Here is a 14,662-nt window from a genome sequence, read left to right as displayed (position 1 = left end):
AAAGATTTAGTGATCTGGAGTGAAAATTCAGATAAAAGCATCTGGATATTATTTCCTTAGATATAATGATACTGCACATTTAACAAATTACAGCAGTATAATGCAAACATAAACTTTTATGCACTGGGAAACCAAAAAACATCTGTATAACTCATTTTATCATGATATTTGCATTATTGCTGTGATCTGGGACTGAGCTCATAATGTATCTGAGGTATTTCTGTATATGAGGGTTTTTGGTGTTTTTGTTTGTTTGTTTGTTTTTGTTTTTGTTTTTGTTTTTTTTTGGTGTTGCACAAGGGGTAGCTCAAAATCCTTTAGAAAAGAGGATATATTGGTTATTTCTTGTTTTTGAGATGAGATTTTTGCCTGAAGGCTAATTGCAGACTTTAGTTTAATTAGCAAGAGCCTGAGAAGATATGATGGGGGCACTGAGGTGAGGAGGTAAAAGTTTGAGTTTAGGGGTACTGAAAATTGTTCATTTTCAGAACAAAGCAAAGGGGTAGGATGAGCTAAATATAGGATTAGAAGTCTGTTTGTGGGTTTTCTATACTTTCTTGGACAAGCTCTAAGTTTTGGATGTGCAGGACAAGACTATATAAACATTAACAGTATCTAAGGTATATGCTGCATGCCTATGCTTATGAAGACATGCAGTGCCAAAAAGGTCATAGTGTTAGTCAAGCTCTAGGGGAGACATTGTATGGAATATCTCCAGCATAATCTGAAAGCTGATGAGGTTCATATCTTGAGAATAATAGTCACAATCTAGAGTAATATATACGCCTTAAGCCTACAAAAAAACAAATAGATAAACCCTAAAAGAAAATAAAATTTAGCTTAATAAGTCTGAAAACATCATTTACCAGTTAACAATGTCTATTCAGAAACACACACATACAAAGGAAAGCAACATTATTCAAACCTCCTATCATGTATATCTATCATTTCCAAAATGCAATAAAATAAACACTAGGTATATAAATAAAGAAAACACACCCAAATTCCTGAAAGAACTCTATACAACCAACAAAATAACTAAAACCTTCTCAACGAAACTCACTATGAAATGACTTATGTGTTAGAATTAGTATGCAAGGGCTATAAAACATATTGCAAATATGTTGAAGAATGTATTTTAAAATATAGATTTTTTTAAAAATGGTGACAGTATACTTCTAAAATTCGGTTAAAAATTTCAATATACAGACCCATGAAGCTCAGAAAACCTCCAAAAGAATTCATACATAGAAAGTCTCTTCGTTAAATATTAGCAAAACTAATGAAAATCAAAGATAAAGAGAAAAGTTAAAAGCAACAAAAGGAAACAAAAAAAGACACTCAAGCATGAGGAATAAGAATATGTCTGATAGCTGACTTAACATCAGAAAAAAGTGACAATGGAAATAGAGAAAAAAAATTCAATGGTCTAAAAAAAATCAAACCATAATTCTTTATTCAGCAAAACTTTCATTAAAAAAAATGGGTAAAACAAAGACTATTAGAAGAATAAAGGCTAATAGAATAGTTTCCAATAGAATTACTCTAAAAGAAATGCTAAAGAAACTTCTTGAAGATGAAAGAGATTGTATTAGTTAAAAACTTGGATCTACAAAATGAAATGGATGTTATAAAAAAGATTATATATTTTTATTTATTTATTTTTTATTTTTTGGAGCGGTCTTTGCTACAGGGCACATGTGCTCACCAGAAAGACGGAGAGAGACAAAGACACAGAAAGCAAAAAAATCACCCACCAGGGGTGATGGCTATGCTGCAATCCCTTCTCCCCCTTTCTCCTCTCAGGATGTTGGGCACACATGCACACGTACCCGGCATGAGTTTAAGCCACCAAGTCCAGGACTCGAACTGAGGTCGACTACATGGAAGTCCAGTGACATAGCCATTACACTAACTGCTGGTCCCTTGCCTATGTGATTTTTTTGTTTTTGTTTTTTGGGTTTTTTTTTACTATACATTTTTATAAACTTATAATTTTTAAATTTTTTAATAAAATAATCATATGAAGAAAACAAAACAAAACATTGCACTGTGAGGTTTATAGTGCATATACAACGCATGTATTTGACAATATCTGTACAAAGAAAGAAAGGGTAAATTGATTCAAACTGTTGTAAACTTCTTGCATTTTGAATGGAGAAATGTGATATTATCTCTAGGTAAATCAAAGGACAAATATTCATGTCACAACCCCTAGTGAAACCACTTGAAAGTAACATGAAGAATTAGAGCTGAAAAGCCAGTAGGCTAATTTAAATACAACACCATGAGAAATCAATATGAAAGAATTTTACGTTAAAGGACTTTAGGTTAAAGGTATACAGATAGAAAAAGATGTAACTTGTCAATATTATATTTAGATACACTTTATATTATTAAATATGTCTATGGGTATATAAATCCCCAACAAAATAAGTTCAAAGTGTATTATCAGAAATTATGAGAGACCTTTTATAATGATTATGTTTCCATTTCTTAAAAATATAATATTCATATATGAAAAGCTATTGAATTTCCACACTTTCTTATTTTTTGAGGTTTTTTTTTTGTTTGTTTTTTTTTTTTTGCTATAGGGCACGTGCGCTCGCCAGACAGACAGAGAGAGACAGAGAGACAGAAAGCGAGAAATCACCCCCCCCCAGGGGGGATGGGCACGCTGCAATCCCTTCTCCTCTGTTCTCCTCTCAGGATCTTGGGCATGCATGCACACGCGCCTGGCGTGAGTTTTAAGCCACCAGGTCCAGGACACGAACCGCGATAGACTACGTGGGAGTTCAGCGACATTTTTCCAATAGTTTTTGAATAATTTTGATTCTATTGTAAATGTATTCGTTTTTTATGTCTCTTTTTAAGTTATTTTCTGCTAACATGGAGAAAGATTTCTGTATATTTTTATCATATTCAATTTTGCTAAATTTAGATGTTAGTTCTTGTAGATATGGGGAGAGAAGATTTCACTGGGATTTTCTATGTATCAATTACATAATCTGCTGGTCCCCACACTTTCTTTTTGATAGTAGAGGAAACCATCTTTTGATTCAGTGTAACACTGATACTAAAATGTGACATTAGAACATAAAATTTGAGACCAACATCCCTCATGAACAGAAATCATCATTAACAAATACAAGTTATTCAAAATAATACTATCTAAAACTTTTTGAGAGATATTTAAAATAGAGTGTGTGTGTTCACTAGAGATCCAGAGAGCCAGAGAGACAGAGAGTGAGAAATTACCCCGTAGGGGGAATGGCCACACCACAATCCTTTCTCCTCTACTCTCTTCCTGGGTTTGTGTACATGCATGTACATGTGTCCACTGCAAGTTTCAAGTCACAAAATCTGGCACTTGAACTGCAGTTACATGAGAATCCAGTGCCTTAAGCACTGTGTAACTAGTTGATCCCAATATTATCTAAATTTTGATATGTCACAATATTATCGTAGGAATGTGAAGTATAATTTTGGATTAATATTTGAACATCAATTTTTGTGATTCAGCATCTCAAAATAAAGAGAAAGCGAAACATCACATGATTTCTCAATATGTAAAAATTAATAATCAGCAAAATTCATCACCAAACTCATGTCAAAACTTAGTAAATTCTGTGTGATAGCAAATTTTCTCAAGTAATGAACTTTATAAACATCTAGAGGGTACATATATATAGATAGAGAGAGAGAGAGAATTTTTAATAGGGCATGTGCTCTCTAGAGAGACACAGACAAAGCTACAGAAAGTAAGAATTCATCCCTGGGGGGGATAGCCATGCTGCAATCCCTTCTTCTTCAGTCTCCTCTCAGGATTTTGGGCATACATGCAAACACGCCAGCATGGGTTTTAAGCCACATGGTCCGGGACTAGAACCACAGTCATTTCAGCAGGGGAGTCCAGTGATGGAACCATTATCCCATCTGCTGATCCTAAGGCAACATATATTTAATGATCAACAGATAAATGCTTTCTTCTAAGTTTGAAAATATACGACATTCATTCCAATCACATTCTATTATCTTCAGATTAATTTCACATTTTACATGAAGTTCTCATCATGATATGTACTATATACATACACACTCACACACACATACACACACACACACACACATATATATATACAGAGAATTTTACTTATTTTTCTTTCCAAAGTCCCATGCCAATCACTTTCTATTCAACATTTTACTGAAGGTGTTAGCCAGTGAATTAAAGAAAACTGAGAGGTATAAAAACTGACGAGAAAGAGGTAAAATTGAATTCACTTTCAGATTATGTAATTGATACATAGAAAAGCCCAGTGAAATCTTCTCTCCCCATATCTACAAGAACTAACATGTAAATTTAGCAAAATTGAATATGATAAAAACATACAGAAATCTTTCTCCATGTTAGCAGGAAATAATTTAAAAAGAGACATAAAAAACGAATACATTTACAATAGCATCAAAATTATTCAAAAATTATTGGAAATAAACAATATATAAAATAGTTTCATTGGGAATAATGAAACTTTGTTGCAAATAAATTAAAGAAGTCTTAAATAAGTGGAAAAATATATAGCGTCTATGTTTTGAAAGACTCGTCATGGTTACAATTTCTATTTTCCAATAACTGGTCTATATCAACTACTCTCAGTGTGAAATTCTTTCACTCATGTGGTTCCCAGAGACTATTAGGAGGTGTTTCATGAGGTCAAAAATGTCCCTAAATAATACTAATAAGTTATAATATTTCCTTTTCCATTCTCATTTTTACATGAATTAGCAATGGTGTATTTCTGAGACTACTTGATATAGAATACTACAACAGATTTAATCCAAAAATAGATATAGAAATCCAGCCACATTCTATTAAGCCAGAAAATAAAGAGAACTGTGGAAATACAAAATAACATTCTTATCGCTATGTATTTTTCCCCAAACTATGATTTTTGTGTTTTAGAAAATTGTGTTATGTATGCCATGGGTTTATTTATTTATTTATTATTAAAAATAATTCTAAACTACTTACTAGGTAGCAAGTTTCCAATAAATTACCAATGTTTATTTAATGAATATTAAGAGAGTTTTTGGAATGCTGGAAGGGCATGCCAGAAACTCATAAATTTAAGTTGCAGACTGAAAAAACTGTTGTCTGTTCAACAACAGAAAAACGTATTCTATAACTTATAGTGAAAACTGTCTTCATTCTATAAGTCACTCCAAGAACTTATCTTAGTCCAAACTATTGGGTTGTTGGAAAAGTCACCACATGTTTTTCTATGCAAAAATGGGCCATGGCTTGTCCAACAACCCAATAAGTTTAAAAAAAAATAGTGAAGTTCCAGCTCAGGAGCACCTAAATATGGGAACAAAAGACTGCTAGAGCTTAAAGGAAAAGACAGGTTGCAACACTGTAATTGTTGGAGATTTCAGCACCCATTATGTCCTTTAGACAGATCTTCTAGATAAAAAAATACAAGCTGGGAGATACAGGACTTAAATGATACTGTAAGCCAAGTGGGCTTGACAGAAATCTATAGAACTTTCCACCCGAAGAACACAAAATATACATTTTTCTCACCCTACATTGAACCTTTTAAAGGCTGACCATGTGATAGGGCACAAATCAAGTCTTTACAGAGTTGAAGTCATAAAAACTATATCCTGCATCTTTTCTGACCATGATGGAATTAATCTTGATATCAATTTCTAGGAAAATCATTGAAAATACACAAACACATGGAAACTAAGTAACCTAATTCTGAATGACTTCTTAACTACCAAAGAAATTATGTCTGATATCAAAAAATTCACGGAAACCAATGATAATGAGTATATGAGTTTCCATAACCTATGGGAGACCACAAAAGCAGTAATAAGAGGGACTTCATAGCAATTAGTGCACGTTAGAAAAAGGTAGAAAGGTGACAAATAGCCTAATATCATGCATCAGGGAATTGGGAAAACAACAACCAAAAAAACTGAAATGTGCCAAGCAAAAAAATAAATAATAATAATAATAAAGATTTGAGTGAAAATAAATGAAATAGAAAGTAAATAACTATATAGAAAGTAAATGAAAGCAAAAGATGGTTCTTTGAAAAGATGAACAAAATCAACACACAATTAGCTAAACCAATAAATAAGAAGAAAGAAACCAGATAAATCAAATAGATAATGAAACAGGCAACATTACAACACACAATACAGAAATACAAAACATTATGAGAGGATACTATGAGAGACTATATATCAACAAACAAAAGAACATGGAGGAGATGGGCAAATTCCTGGATGTATATGATCTACCAAGACTGAATCAGGAGGACATAGAGAACCTGAATAGACCTATGACAAACCATGAGATTGAACCAGTAAAAAATAACCTCCCATGGGACCAGCAGTTTGCATAATGGCTATGTAACTGGACTCCCATGTAGTCAACCGTGGTTCAAACCCTAGACCCAGTGGCTTAAACTCATGCTGGGTATGTGTGCATGCATGCCCAAAATCCTGAGAGAATGAATGGAGGAGAAGGGATTGTGGCATGGCTATACCCTTGGGGGGGGTGATTTTTCGCTTTCTGTCTCTCTGTTTCTGTCTTCATGGTGAGCACATGTGCCCTACAGCAAAAACCTCTCCAAAATAATAAGAATAATAAAATAAATACATAAAATAACCTCCTGATGAAGAAAGGTCCAGGTTCTGATGACTTCACTTCTGAATTCTACAAAACTTTCATGGGAGTGTTACCCCCATTCTACTCAAATTATTTCTAAAGATACTAAAGGAAGGACACCTTCCAAATTCATTTTAAGATGCCTCCATCACCCTCATTCCCAAAAAAGATAAAGATATGACAAAAAAGAAGAACTACAGACCAATATCTCTGATGAATATATATGCAAAAATTCTTCACAAGATACTTGCAAATCATATCCAACAGCATATAACACAGATTATTCATCATGACCAGGTAGGCTTTATTCCAGGGATGTAAGAATGGTTAAACATATGCAACACCATAAATATAATAAACCATATTAACAGAAAGAAGCATAAAAAACGTATGATCATTTCAAATGATGCAGAGAAAGTATTGGATAAAATGATTAAGATTCTCAGTAAGATTGATATAGAAGAGTAATTTCTCACAATAAAAGACATAAATGGAAAACCTATAGCTAACATTATAGTCAATCAGGAAAAGCTAAAAGCTTTCCTAAAAACTCATACTAGACAAGGCTTGCACTTTCTCCACTTCTTTTCAACATAGTGCTGGAAGACTTAGCCAGTGCAATCAGCAAAGATAATAATATAAAAGGCATTCAAATAGGCAAAGAAGAGTTGAAGATATCTTTATTTGCAGATGATATGATGGTATACTTAGAAAACCCAAAGATTTCTATGAAAAAACTCTTGAAGTAATAAATGAATACAGTAAAGTGTCAGGATACAAAATCAACATTCGAAAAAACTGTAACACTTCTATAGATCTTAAGAAAAGAATTCCTTTTACCATAGCCACAAAATGTATAACATACCTAAGGATAAACCTAATTAAGGAAGCCAAGGACCTTTACAAAGTAAACTATGAAAATCTTTAAAAAGATATTGCAAATGACATAGAAAAGTGGAAGGACATCCCATGTTCCTGTACTGAAAAAATTAGCATACTGAAATGACAATTTTGCCAAACTTAAACTATATATTTAATGCAATTCCAATCAAAATACCAGAGACATTCCTCACAGATCTAGAAAAGACAATTATAGAATTTGTGTGGAATTAAAAGACCTCATATTTTCAAAGAAGTCCTGCACGAGAAGAGCAAACTGGGTGGCATCTTACTCCTCGACCCCAAATATTCTATAGAGCTGTGATAATCAAAAAAGCATGGCATTGGGGGAGGACAGAGACATGGACCAATGGGATAGAATAGAGACCCCAGAAATAAACCCCAATGCTTATAGTAAACTGATTTTTGATAAAGGATACCAGTCAATCCAGTGGTAAAAGGAAAACCTCTTTAGCAAATGGTGTTTGAAACACTGGGTGCCCACCTGCAGAAAGATGAAACTGAACTCTCATCTTTCTTTCTTTTTTCTTTTCTTTTCTTTTTTTTTTTTTCTAGAGATTTTTGCGATAAGGCTTGTGTGCTCCCCAGAAAGACAGAGAGAAACAGAGAGACAGAAAGCGAGAAACCACCACCCAGGGGTGATGGCCACACCGCAATTGCATCTTCTCCAGTCTTCTCTTGGGATCTTGGACACATATGAACATATGCCTGACATGAGTTTAAGCCACCAGGTCCGGGACTCGAACTGCGGTCAGCTACATGGGAGTCCAGCAACATAGACATTACGCCAACTGTTGGCTCCTGAATCCCCATCTTTCACCATTAGCAAAAATCAACTCAGAATGAATCACAGGTCTGAATCTAAGACCTCAAACTATAAAACTACTGGTTGAAAACATGGGAAATTCTGGAAGACATTGGAGTAGGCAAAGACTTCTTAAATATGAGTATCAAAGCACAGGAATTATTCCCTAAAATAGACAAGAAACTATACTACAGTAAGATATTTCTGCACAGCAAAGGACACAACAATTAGTGTGAATTGACAACACTCAGATGAGAGAATATTTTTATAAACTATGCCTCAGATAAGGGACTATTAACCAGAATACACAGGGAACTCAAACAGTTTACCAGAAAAAAAAGAAAAGTCTAACCCAATTAAAAGATGGGGAAATGTGCTGAACCAAAATCTCCCTAAGGAAGACATAGGAACAGTCAACAAGCATATGGGAAAATGCTCAACAGCCCTCATCCTAAGAGAGAAGCAGATTAAAACCACAATGATTTACCACCTAATCCCTGCAAGAATGGTGAAGATTTAAAATACAAAAAGTGATAAGTGCTGGTGGGGATGTAACAAAAGGAGAACTCTTCTACACTGGTGGTGGGACTGTAAACTGGTCCAGTCAATGTGAAAAACAACATGAAGATTCCTCAAAGATCTGTAAAGAGAATTACTATTTGATCCAGCAATCCCACTTCTGGGTATCTACACAAAGGACAGAAGGAAGCTCGGTTGGAAAAGTGCTTGAGCATCAATGTTTATTGTGGCATTATTCATAATTGCTAACAGATGGAACCAACCAAAATGTCCATGAACAGATGAATGGATTGAAAAAGCATAGCACATATACTCTATGGAATACTACTCAGCCATAAAAAACAAGACCCTGATATTTAATAGAAAGTAGCTGAATATAGAGGATCTATTATTGAGTGAAGCAAGCCAGGCTATGAAAGAAAAATATTGTATGTATCCACTTAAAATATACAAACGATCCACAGTCAATGATAGAGATTGAAATATAGGAGGACATAAAAGCAAGGAAAATAGTTATGGATACTGAAGACAGTTTGGAACAGGCAGTGGGGGGAGAAGGGAAGAGTATAGAGGACAACAGAAGAATAAATAGGCATAACATTTGTGTGAGACGGAAATGGTTTATTACCTGCTGATGATAACATGTATAGTATTCTCAACCGGATTGATCTGAGAAGTATTTCATATTAGGTAAATTTTCTTTGCAAGTTAAATGATATATTGTGATTGAATGTTTAAAAAGATGAGAGTAAAAAATAATAATAATAAATACAAATTGAAAAAAATAGTGAAGTTCACCTTATAAAGATAACAAGTCATCATTTAAGTTATTCTTTTAAAAGAAAATGCAAAAACATGAATATTTTAAAGTTATGAAACCAAAATATTTTTACAGATTCTAAATAAAACATAATTTAATGTGTAATTGAAACTTACAGATTTCTTTGTAAAACTTTCCAAATATAAATTGGATGACTAAAGAAGAATTTGGGGGGATCTTAGTAGAGATTAGAATATCTGATTTTCAATATAATTATATTCTATATTCTGTTTCTACCAATCTAACTTTTAGAGAACAAAAGTCATCCAGAAAATAATTTCAAAACTGAAATATATATATATATAAAAAGTATGTGCCCTTTGATGAGACATCTAGCAGGGAGAAAACAGAGCAAACTCCAGTTTGTTCACACTTAGCGGAAAGACTCACAAACAAATAACAAAAATTCTTCTACTCTTTACTATCATGAGATCATTCTTTTGTTTTGACATACAGAAGAGATTGGAAAGGGGTAACAGGACAGATAGAGAGCTGTTGATATATTTTTAAACTATTATTATTTGTTAAAAGTCAGTGTGCTTCTCAGAGAGAAGATGAGAGAAAGAGGGGGGAGAGAGAGAGAGAGAGAGAAAGGGAAAGTGAGGAGGCACCCTCCAGGAGGATGGTCACACCTCAATCCCTTCATCTTCATTTCTCCTTTCAGGATTTTGGGTATGCATATGCATGAGCCCAGTGTGTTTTTCAAACACCTGGATCCAGGGTTCTAACAATGCAGTCAGTCTTCTGGAATCTAGTCACCTTAACCACCATGCTTCCAGTTGCCCCAAGAGATGTTGCCAAAAAAATTAAAAAATTATTTTATACTGTCATTACTCTATGGCAGAACTGAAAGATTCTAAGACACTGAAGTGTAGACGGCAACCATAGATATCAGGGACTGCATGGGGAATGAGGAGTGAGGGAAAGGGAGCAGAGAGAAAAACTTGTAACAGACACAGGAATGAATATAAACAAGGCACACAGGTGAGGGAGTGGCATACACAATAGAGTAAAAAAGGGCATTGTCAAAATCAAAACCTTGTAGAATAAAAATAGGTGAGGCTGCTCAACAGAACCAAAATTTCAAATATTATAGATAAGAGAAAAAATTTCTAGTGTTACAAAGTACAGGGCGATAACTAGAATTAACAGTAATATGCTATACCTTTCTACATATATATATTCCACATTTCCAGATGAGCTAAAATAGAGGAATTTGAGTGTTCCCAGCACAAAGTAATGACACATGTTTGAGATGATGAATATGCCAATTACTCTAATTATTTTTAATTCATTAATTAAGTAATTTGCATAGGATGTGTGTGCCATCTCCCCTGGGTAGGGGGTGATTTCTTGCTTTTTGTCTCTCTGTCTCTGTCTTACTGGTGAGCACATGCGCCCTATAGCAAAATTAAACCTTTCAAAACAACAACAAAAAAGAATTTTATAGAGACAAAGGGATTTGCACAGTTAATTTTTCACAATTCTATTCATATCATTTTCTACTCTAACACATTTCTCATAAAAATGGCATGTTTGTGTTTTCAGAGACCATGTTCAGAAAAGAGGAATAAAAGAGGATTATTTGGGACACCTTTGGGAAAGCTATGGTTGAACGGCAAAATTTGCAGGAGTTTGGAACACTTTAATAATGTCTTTTACACTCTGCAGAAGCTATCATTGCTGAAAAGTCCCTGACCAAACGCCCACCAGACACCCAGCTTCTGACCCAAAAGCCATTATAATTTTGAGGCCTACAGCTGTGCAAACTGTCACAACTCTCCTGAGACTCTTGGGCTTAAAGTGCCTGTTCAAGTGAGTATTCTGAAGTCTGAGTATCTCCAGAATTCTGAGTATGTCAGCTGTGTCTATCTCACTATTGCCAGGATAGAAACATTCTGCCAAATAAGAGAAATGGAGCCTTTTCTTCCATAATAATGGAAGACTAAAACTAGCTGAAAATGTGTTGTAATTGATAGGTGATTGCATGCAAGCATCTTTTTTGTTTAAGCTTATTTCTATCTTTCATATTAGAAAGAGAGAAATACAGACAGACAGACAGACAGACAAACATAGGCACCCTTGACTGGATCTTCATGCAGGAATTCCCTTCCACTTATACCACTTCTCACCTAGCCTTGCAGCCAGCCAGGATCTCTGCACACACATGCCCAGCTTGTTCAGGCAGCCCTGGGTCACATAGCATGGCAATGCTCATACTGTCTGTGTCTTTAAATACAAAATACAGTCTGTATTCCTCATTTTGTAGAACTATAACCTCACTGGCACTATAAAACACTACCTATTATGGAGTTTCAAGGCAACCTCTCTGGCACATTTTTGTTGCATAATCTGTTTCATGCCCGATCTTCAGGCATAGTTTATATTTATGGTATGTCTTATTTTCATTATTTAAATCTTCTTTTGCTCCTCAGCTGTTTAGGCATTATTTGTATAGAACCAAGGTTAGTGAAGAACAGAATGACTGATTTTGTTGAGGCTATTCATCTTTTAGTCAGTACTAGTGGCAATTTATAGTTCTAAAGGCTACTATATTTTGGATTAAAAATGGCAATTTCACAGTTGAGAGATTTCCATTTACCTCCCTCCATCTATTTAGCCTGTACCTATTTTAGTGCTTCCTTTAATGCTAACACATTACTATTTCTAATTTCTGAATTCTTCTATTTTTCTTTCTGCAGTTTTCCATCACTTTGTTTAATGTTGATTGAGGAAATATTACAGACTTAACCTTACTGAATATGATTAGGCCTCCCAGCTCAGGGAAGTCCTGTGTACGTGGATGTTCTCCAGGGAAGGATGGTCAGGATCTCAGCTGCCAGCATGGAACTTCCTGGACCCTAGTTTATGTTCTACATTTCTCTGTGCTCAGAAGGGTACCTCAAGGGCTACCTCAATCTTCTCTTTCTCCTTCAGGGTTTGTTCAGAATTACTAGTCCTATTTAAAGATTCACAGATATTGAGGCTGTTAAATTCTCTAGTGCTATATTAATCAATCAATGCTTAATTTTTGAAATCTCTTACATCCTCCGACACTGTACATTCAATCTTTGTCACTCTTAGAGTAGATCCCTGTTGTGGGTTCATTTCTCCATATATGTGTTGACGTACCCTCAATATTAGAAAATGTCATACAAAATTACTTTATAGCGGAATTAGGAATGTTTTCTATGGATTGTCACATTTGCTTTACATTCATTAAGCCACAATTTTAAGAAGGTCGATTTGAGCAATTCAGTTTTTGTTCACCCAGGTGCTCACCCTCAAGCAGGAGAAATACTAAATTTCAGGTGGCAACAGAAATGGAAAAAAATATTGTTTCAAATACTAAAGTAGCAGATATAAACTGCTCAATAAAATCACTCTTCATATTTTACATAAGTGGAAGAAATTGACTTACTTAGTGGAGGCCATAGGACAGAAAGAAAATTCAATTAATTTCTAAGTAAGAAATTTAAGACCCTGGGACTGACAGGTGGTGTGGTGGTTAATGGCACTGGACTCCTATATGGCAATGGTTGGAGTCCTGGACCTGGCGCCTTCTTTCTCACTTTCCCTCTTTTCTCTCTCATTCTGTCTCTATCTGCTCAAATTAAAATATATAAATGAAATAAAATACAATTTAAAAAAAATTAAAATCCTTGGGACTGGTGGAAGGTGGTACCACAGTAACATGCAATGCTCTACCAGGTTGGCGCACCCGAGATGGTTCTGGCTTGCTGCATCAAAACTTCCCTAAATGTGCCTGGCTTATGTGTGCCCATAATCTGAAACTGGCTGAGTCTGGGGGTGGATCATGGCATCAAGGTCCTTTTATGGGTGCTGTCTCTCTGTCTTTCTTCTTCCCTGTCTCTCTTCCTCATGGAAGAACTTAATAAACTAAAAGAAAATTTAAGATTCACTATCTAATTGAGTTTGGGGAGGTTAAAACAACATTTATTATGAACTTCTGTTTCTAGTAAGATTTCAGAGAGGACACTATAAAAGACCCTTACAGTGCTAGCTCTGGATATGTATAATATGCTTTCATGAATATATGTGTGTATCTGTGTGTATATATAAAATCAATTATAGATCTATAATAGCATTTATATACTTATATATGTGTGTGTATGTGTATATATTCACATTTACACGCACTAAAAAATAGCTGAAAACATTCTTAATCATGTGTGTGTGTCTCCAAATAAGTAGGAAGAAATCTACAAAGGACAAAAGCAAAATAAGAGAAAGCATTCTAGGGGACAGATCAATGCTATAACCAGCTCCTAGCTTGAGGGCTTTATTTCTATGGATCCCCAAGTGAAGGGTACAAGAGACAAAAGATACATTCCTTTTTTTCTTTTTCATTTTTTTATGATTCCTTATACACATTTAATTGTTCATAATGGCCAGCACTTTTTTTATTTTAAATTTATTCATTTTCTACATTAATTCACTATACACCATCACAACACACAAATGAATTTTCCATCCAAAATACACTGTGCATTGGCTCAATCAAGCACATCAACATACATGTTCTCAGCAAATAATTTTCCAATTCTTATGTCCTGCATACCTTGCCTTTTGTTTTGCCATCCTTGATTCCCCATCCCTCACCCTCTGTTATGTCCCATCCTCCTCCCACATTGTCCCTGGCATCCACGGTTGCCCTCCATGCCTTCCCTCCCCCCCATTCAATTGTTCTGCCAATGAACTTAATTAGTCTAAATATATCCAACAGCTAGCACAGCTGACACATACCTATACATGAACCCAAGTCTGACTTTAGGCATAAACCCCAGTGAGTAGAATGAACATACTATAAAGTAGTACCCAGCTGTGCCCATACAGCTTGCTGCAGTCATCAAATATGCTTTTTTCTTTTTTTTACAAAATTATACAAACAGTTTTACCGTTTTTTTTTCTCCTGCAA

Source organism: Tupaia chinensis, unplaced genomic scaffold (assembly GCF_000334495.1).
Source record: "Tupaia chinensis unplaced genomic scaffold, TupChi_1.0 Scaffold000252_1, whole genome shotgun sequence".
Lineage (NCBI taxonomy): Eukaryota > Metazoa > Chordata > Mammalia > Scandentia > Tupaiidae > Tupaia > Tupaia belangeri.
Note: the sequence above shows the minus strand (reverse complement) of the source record.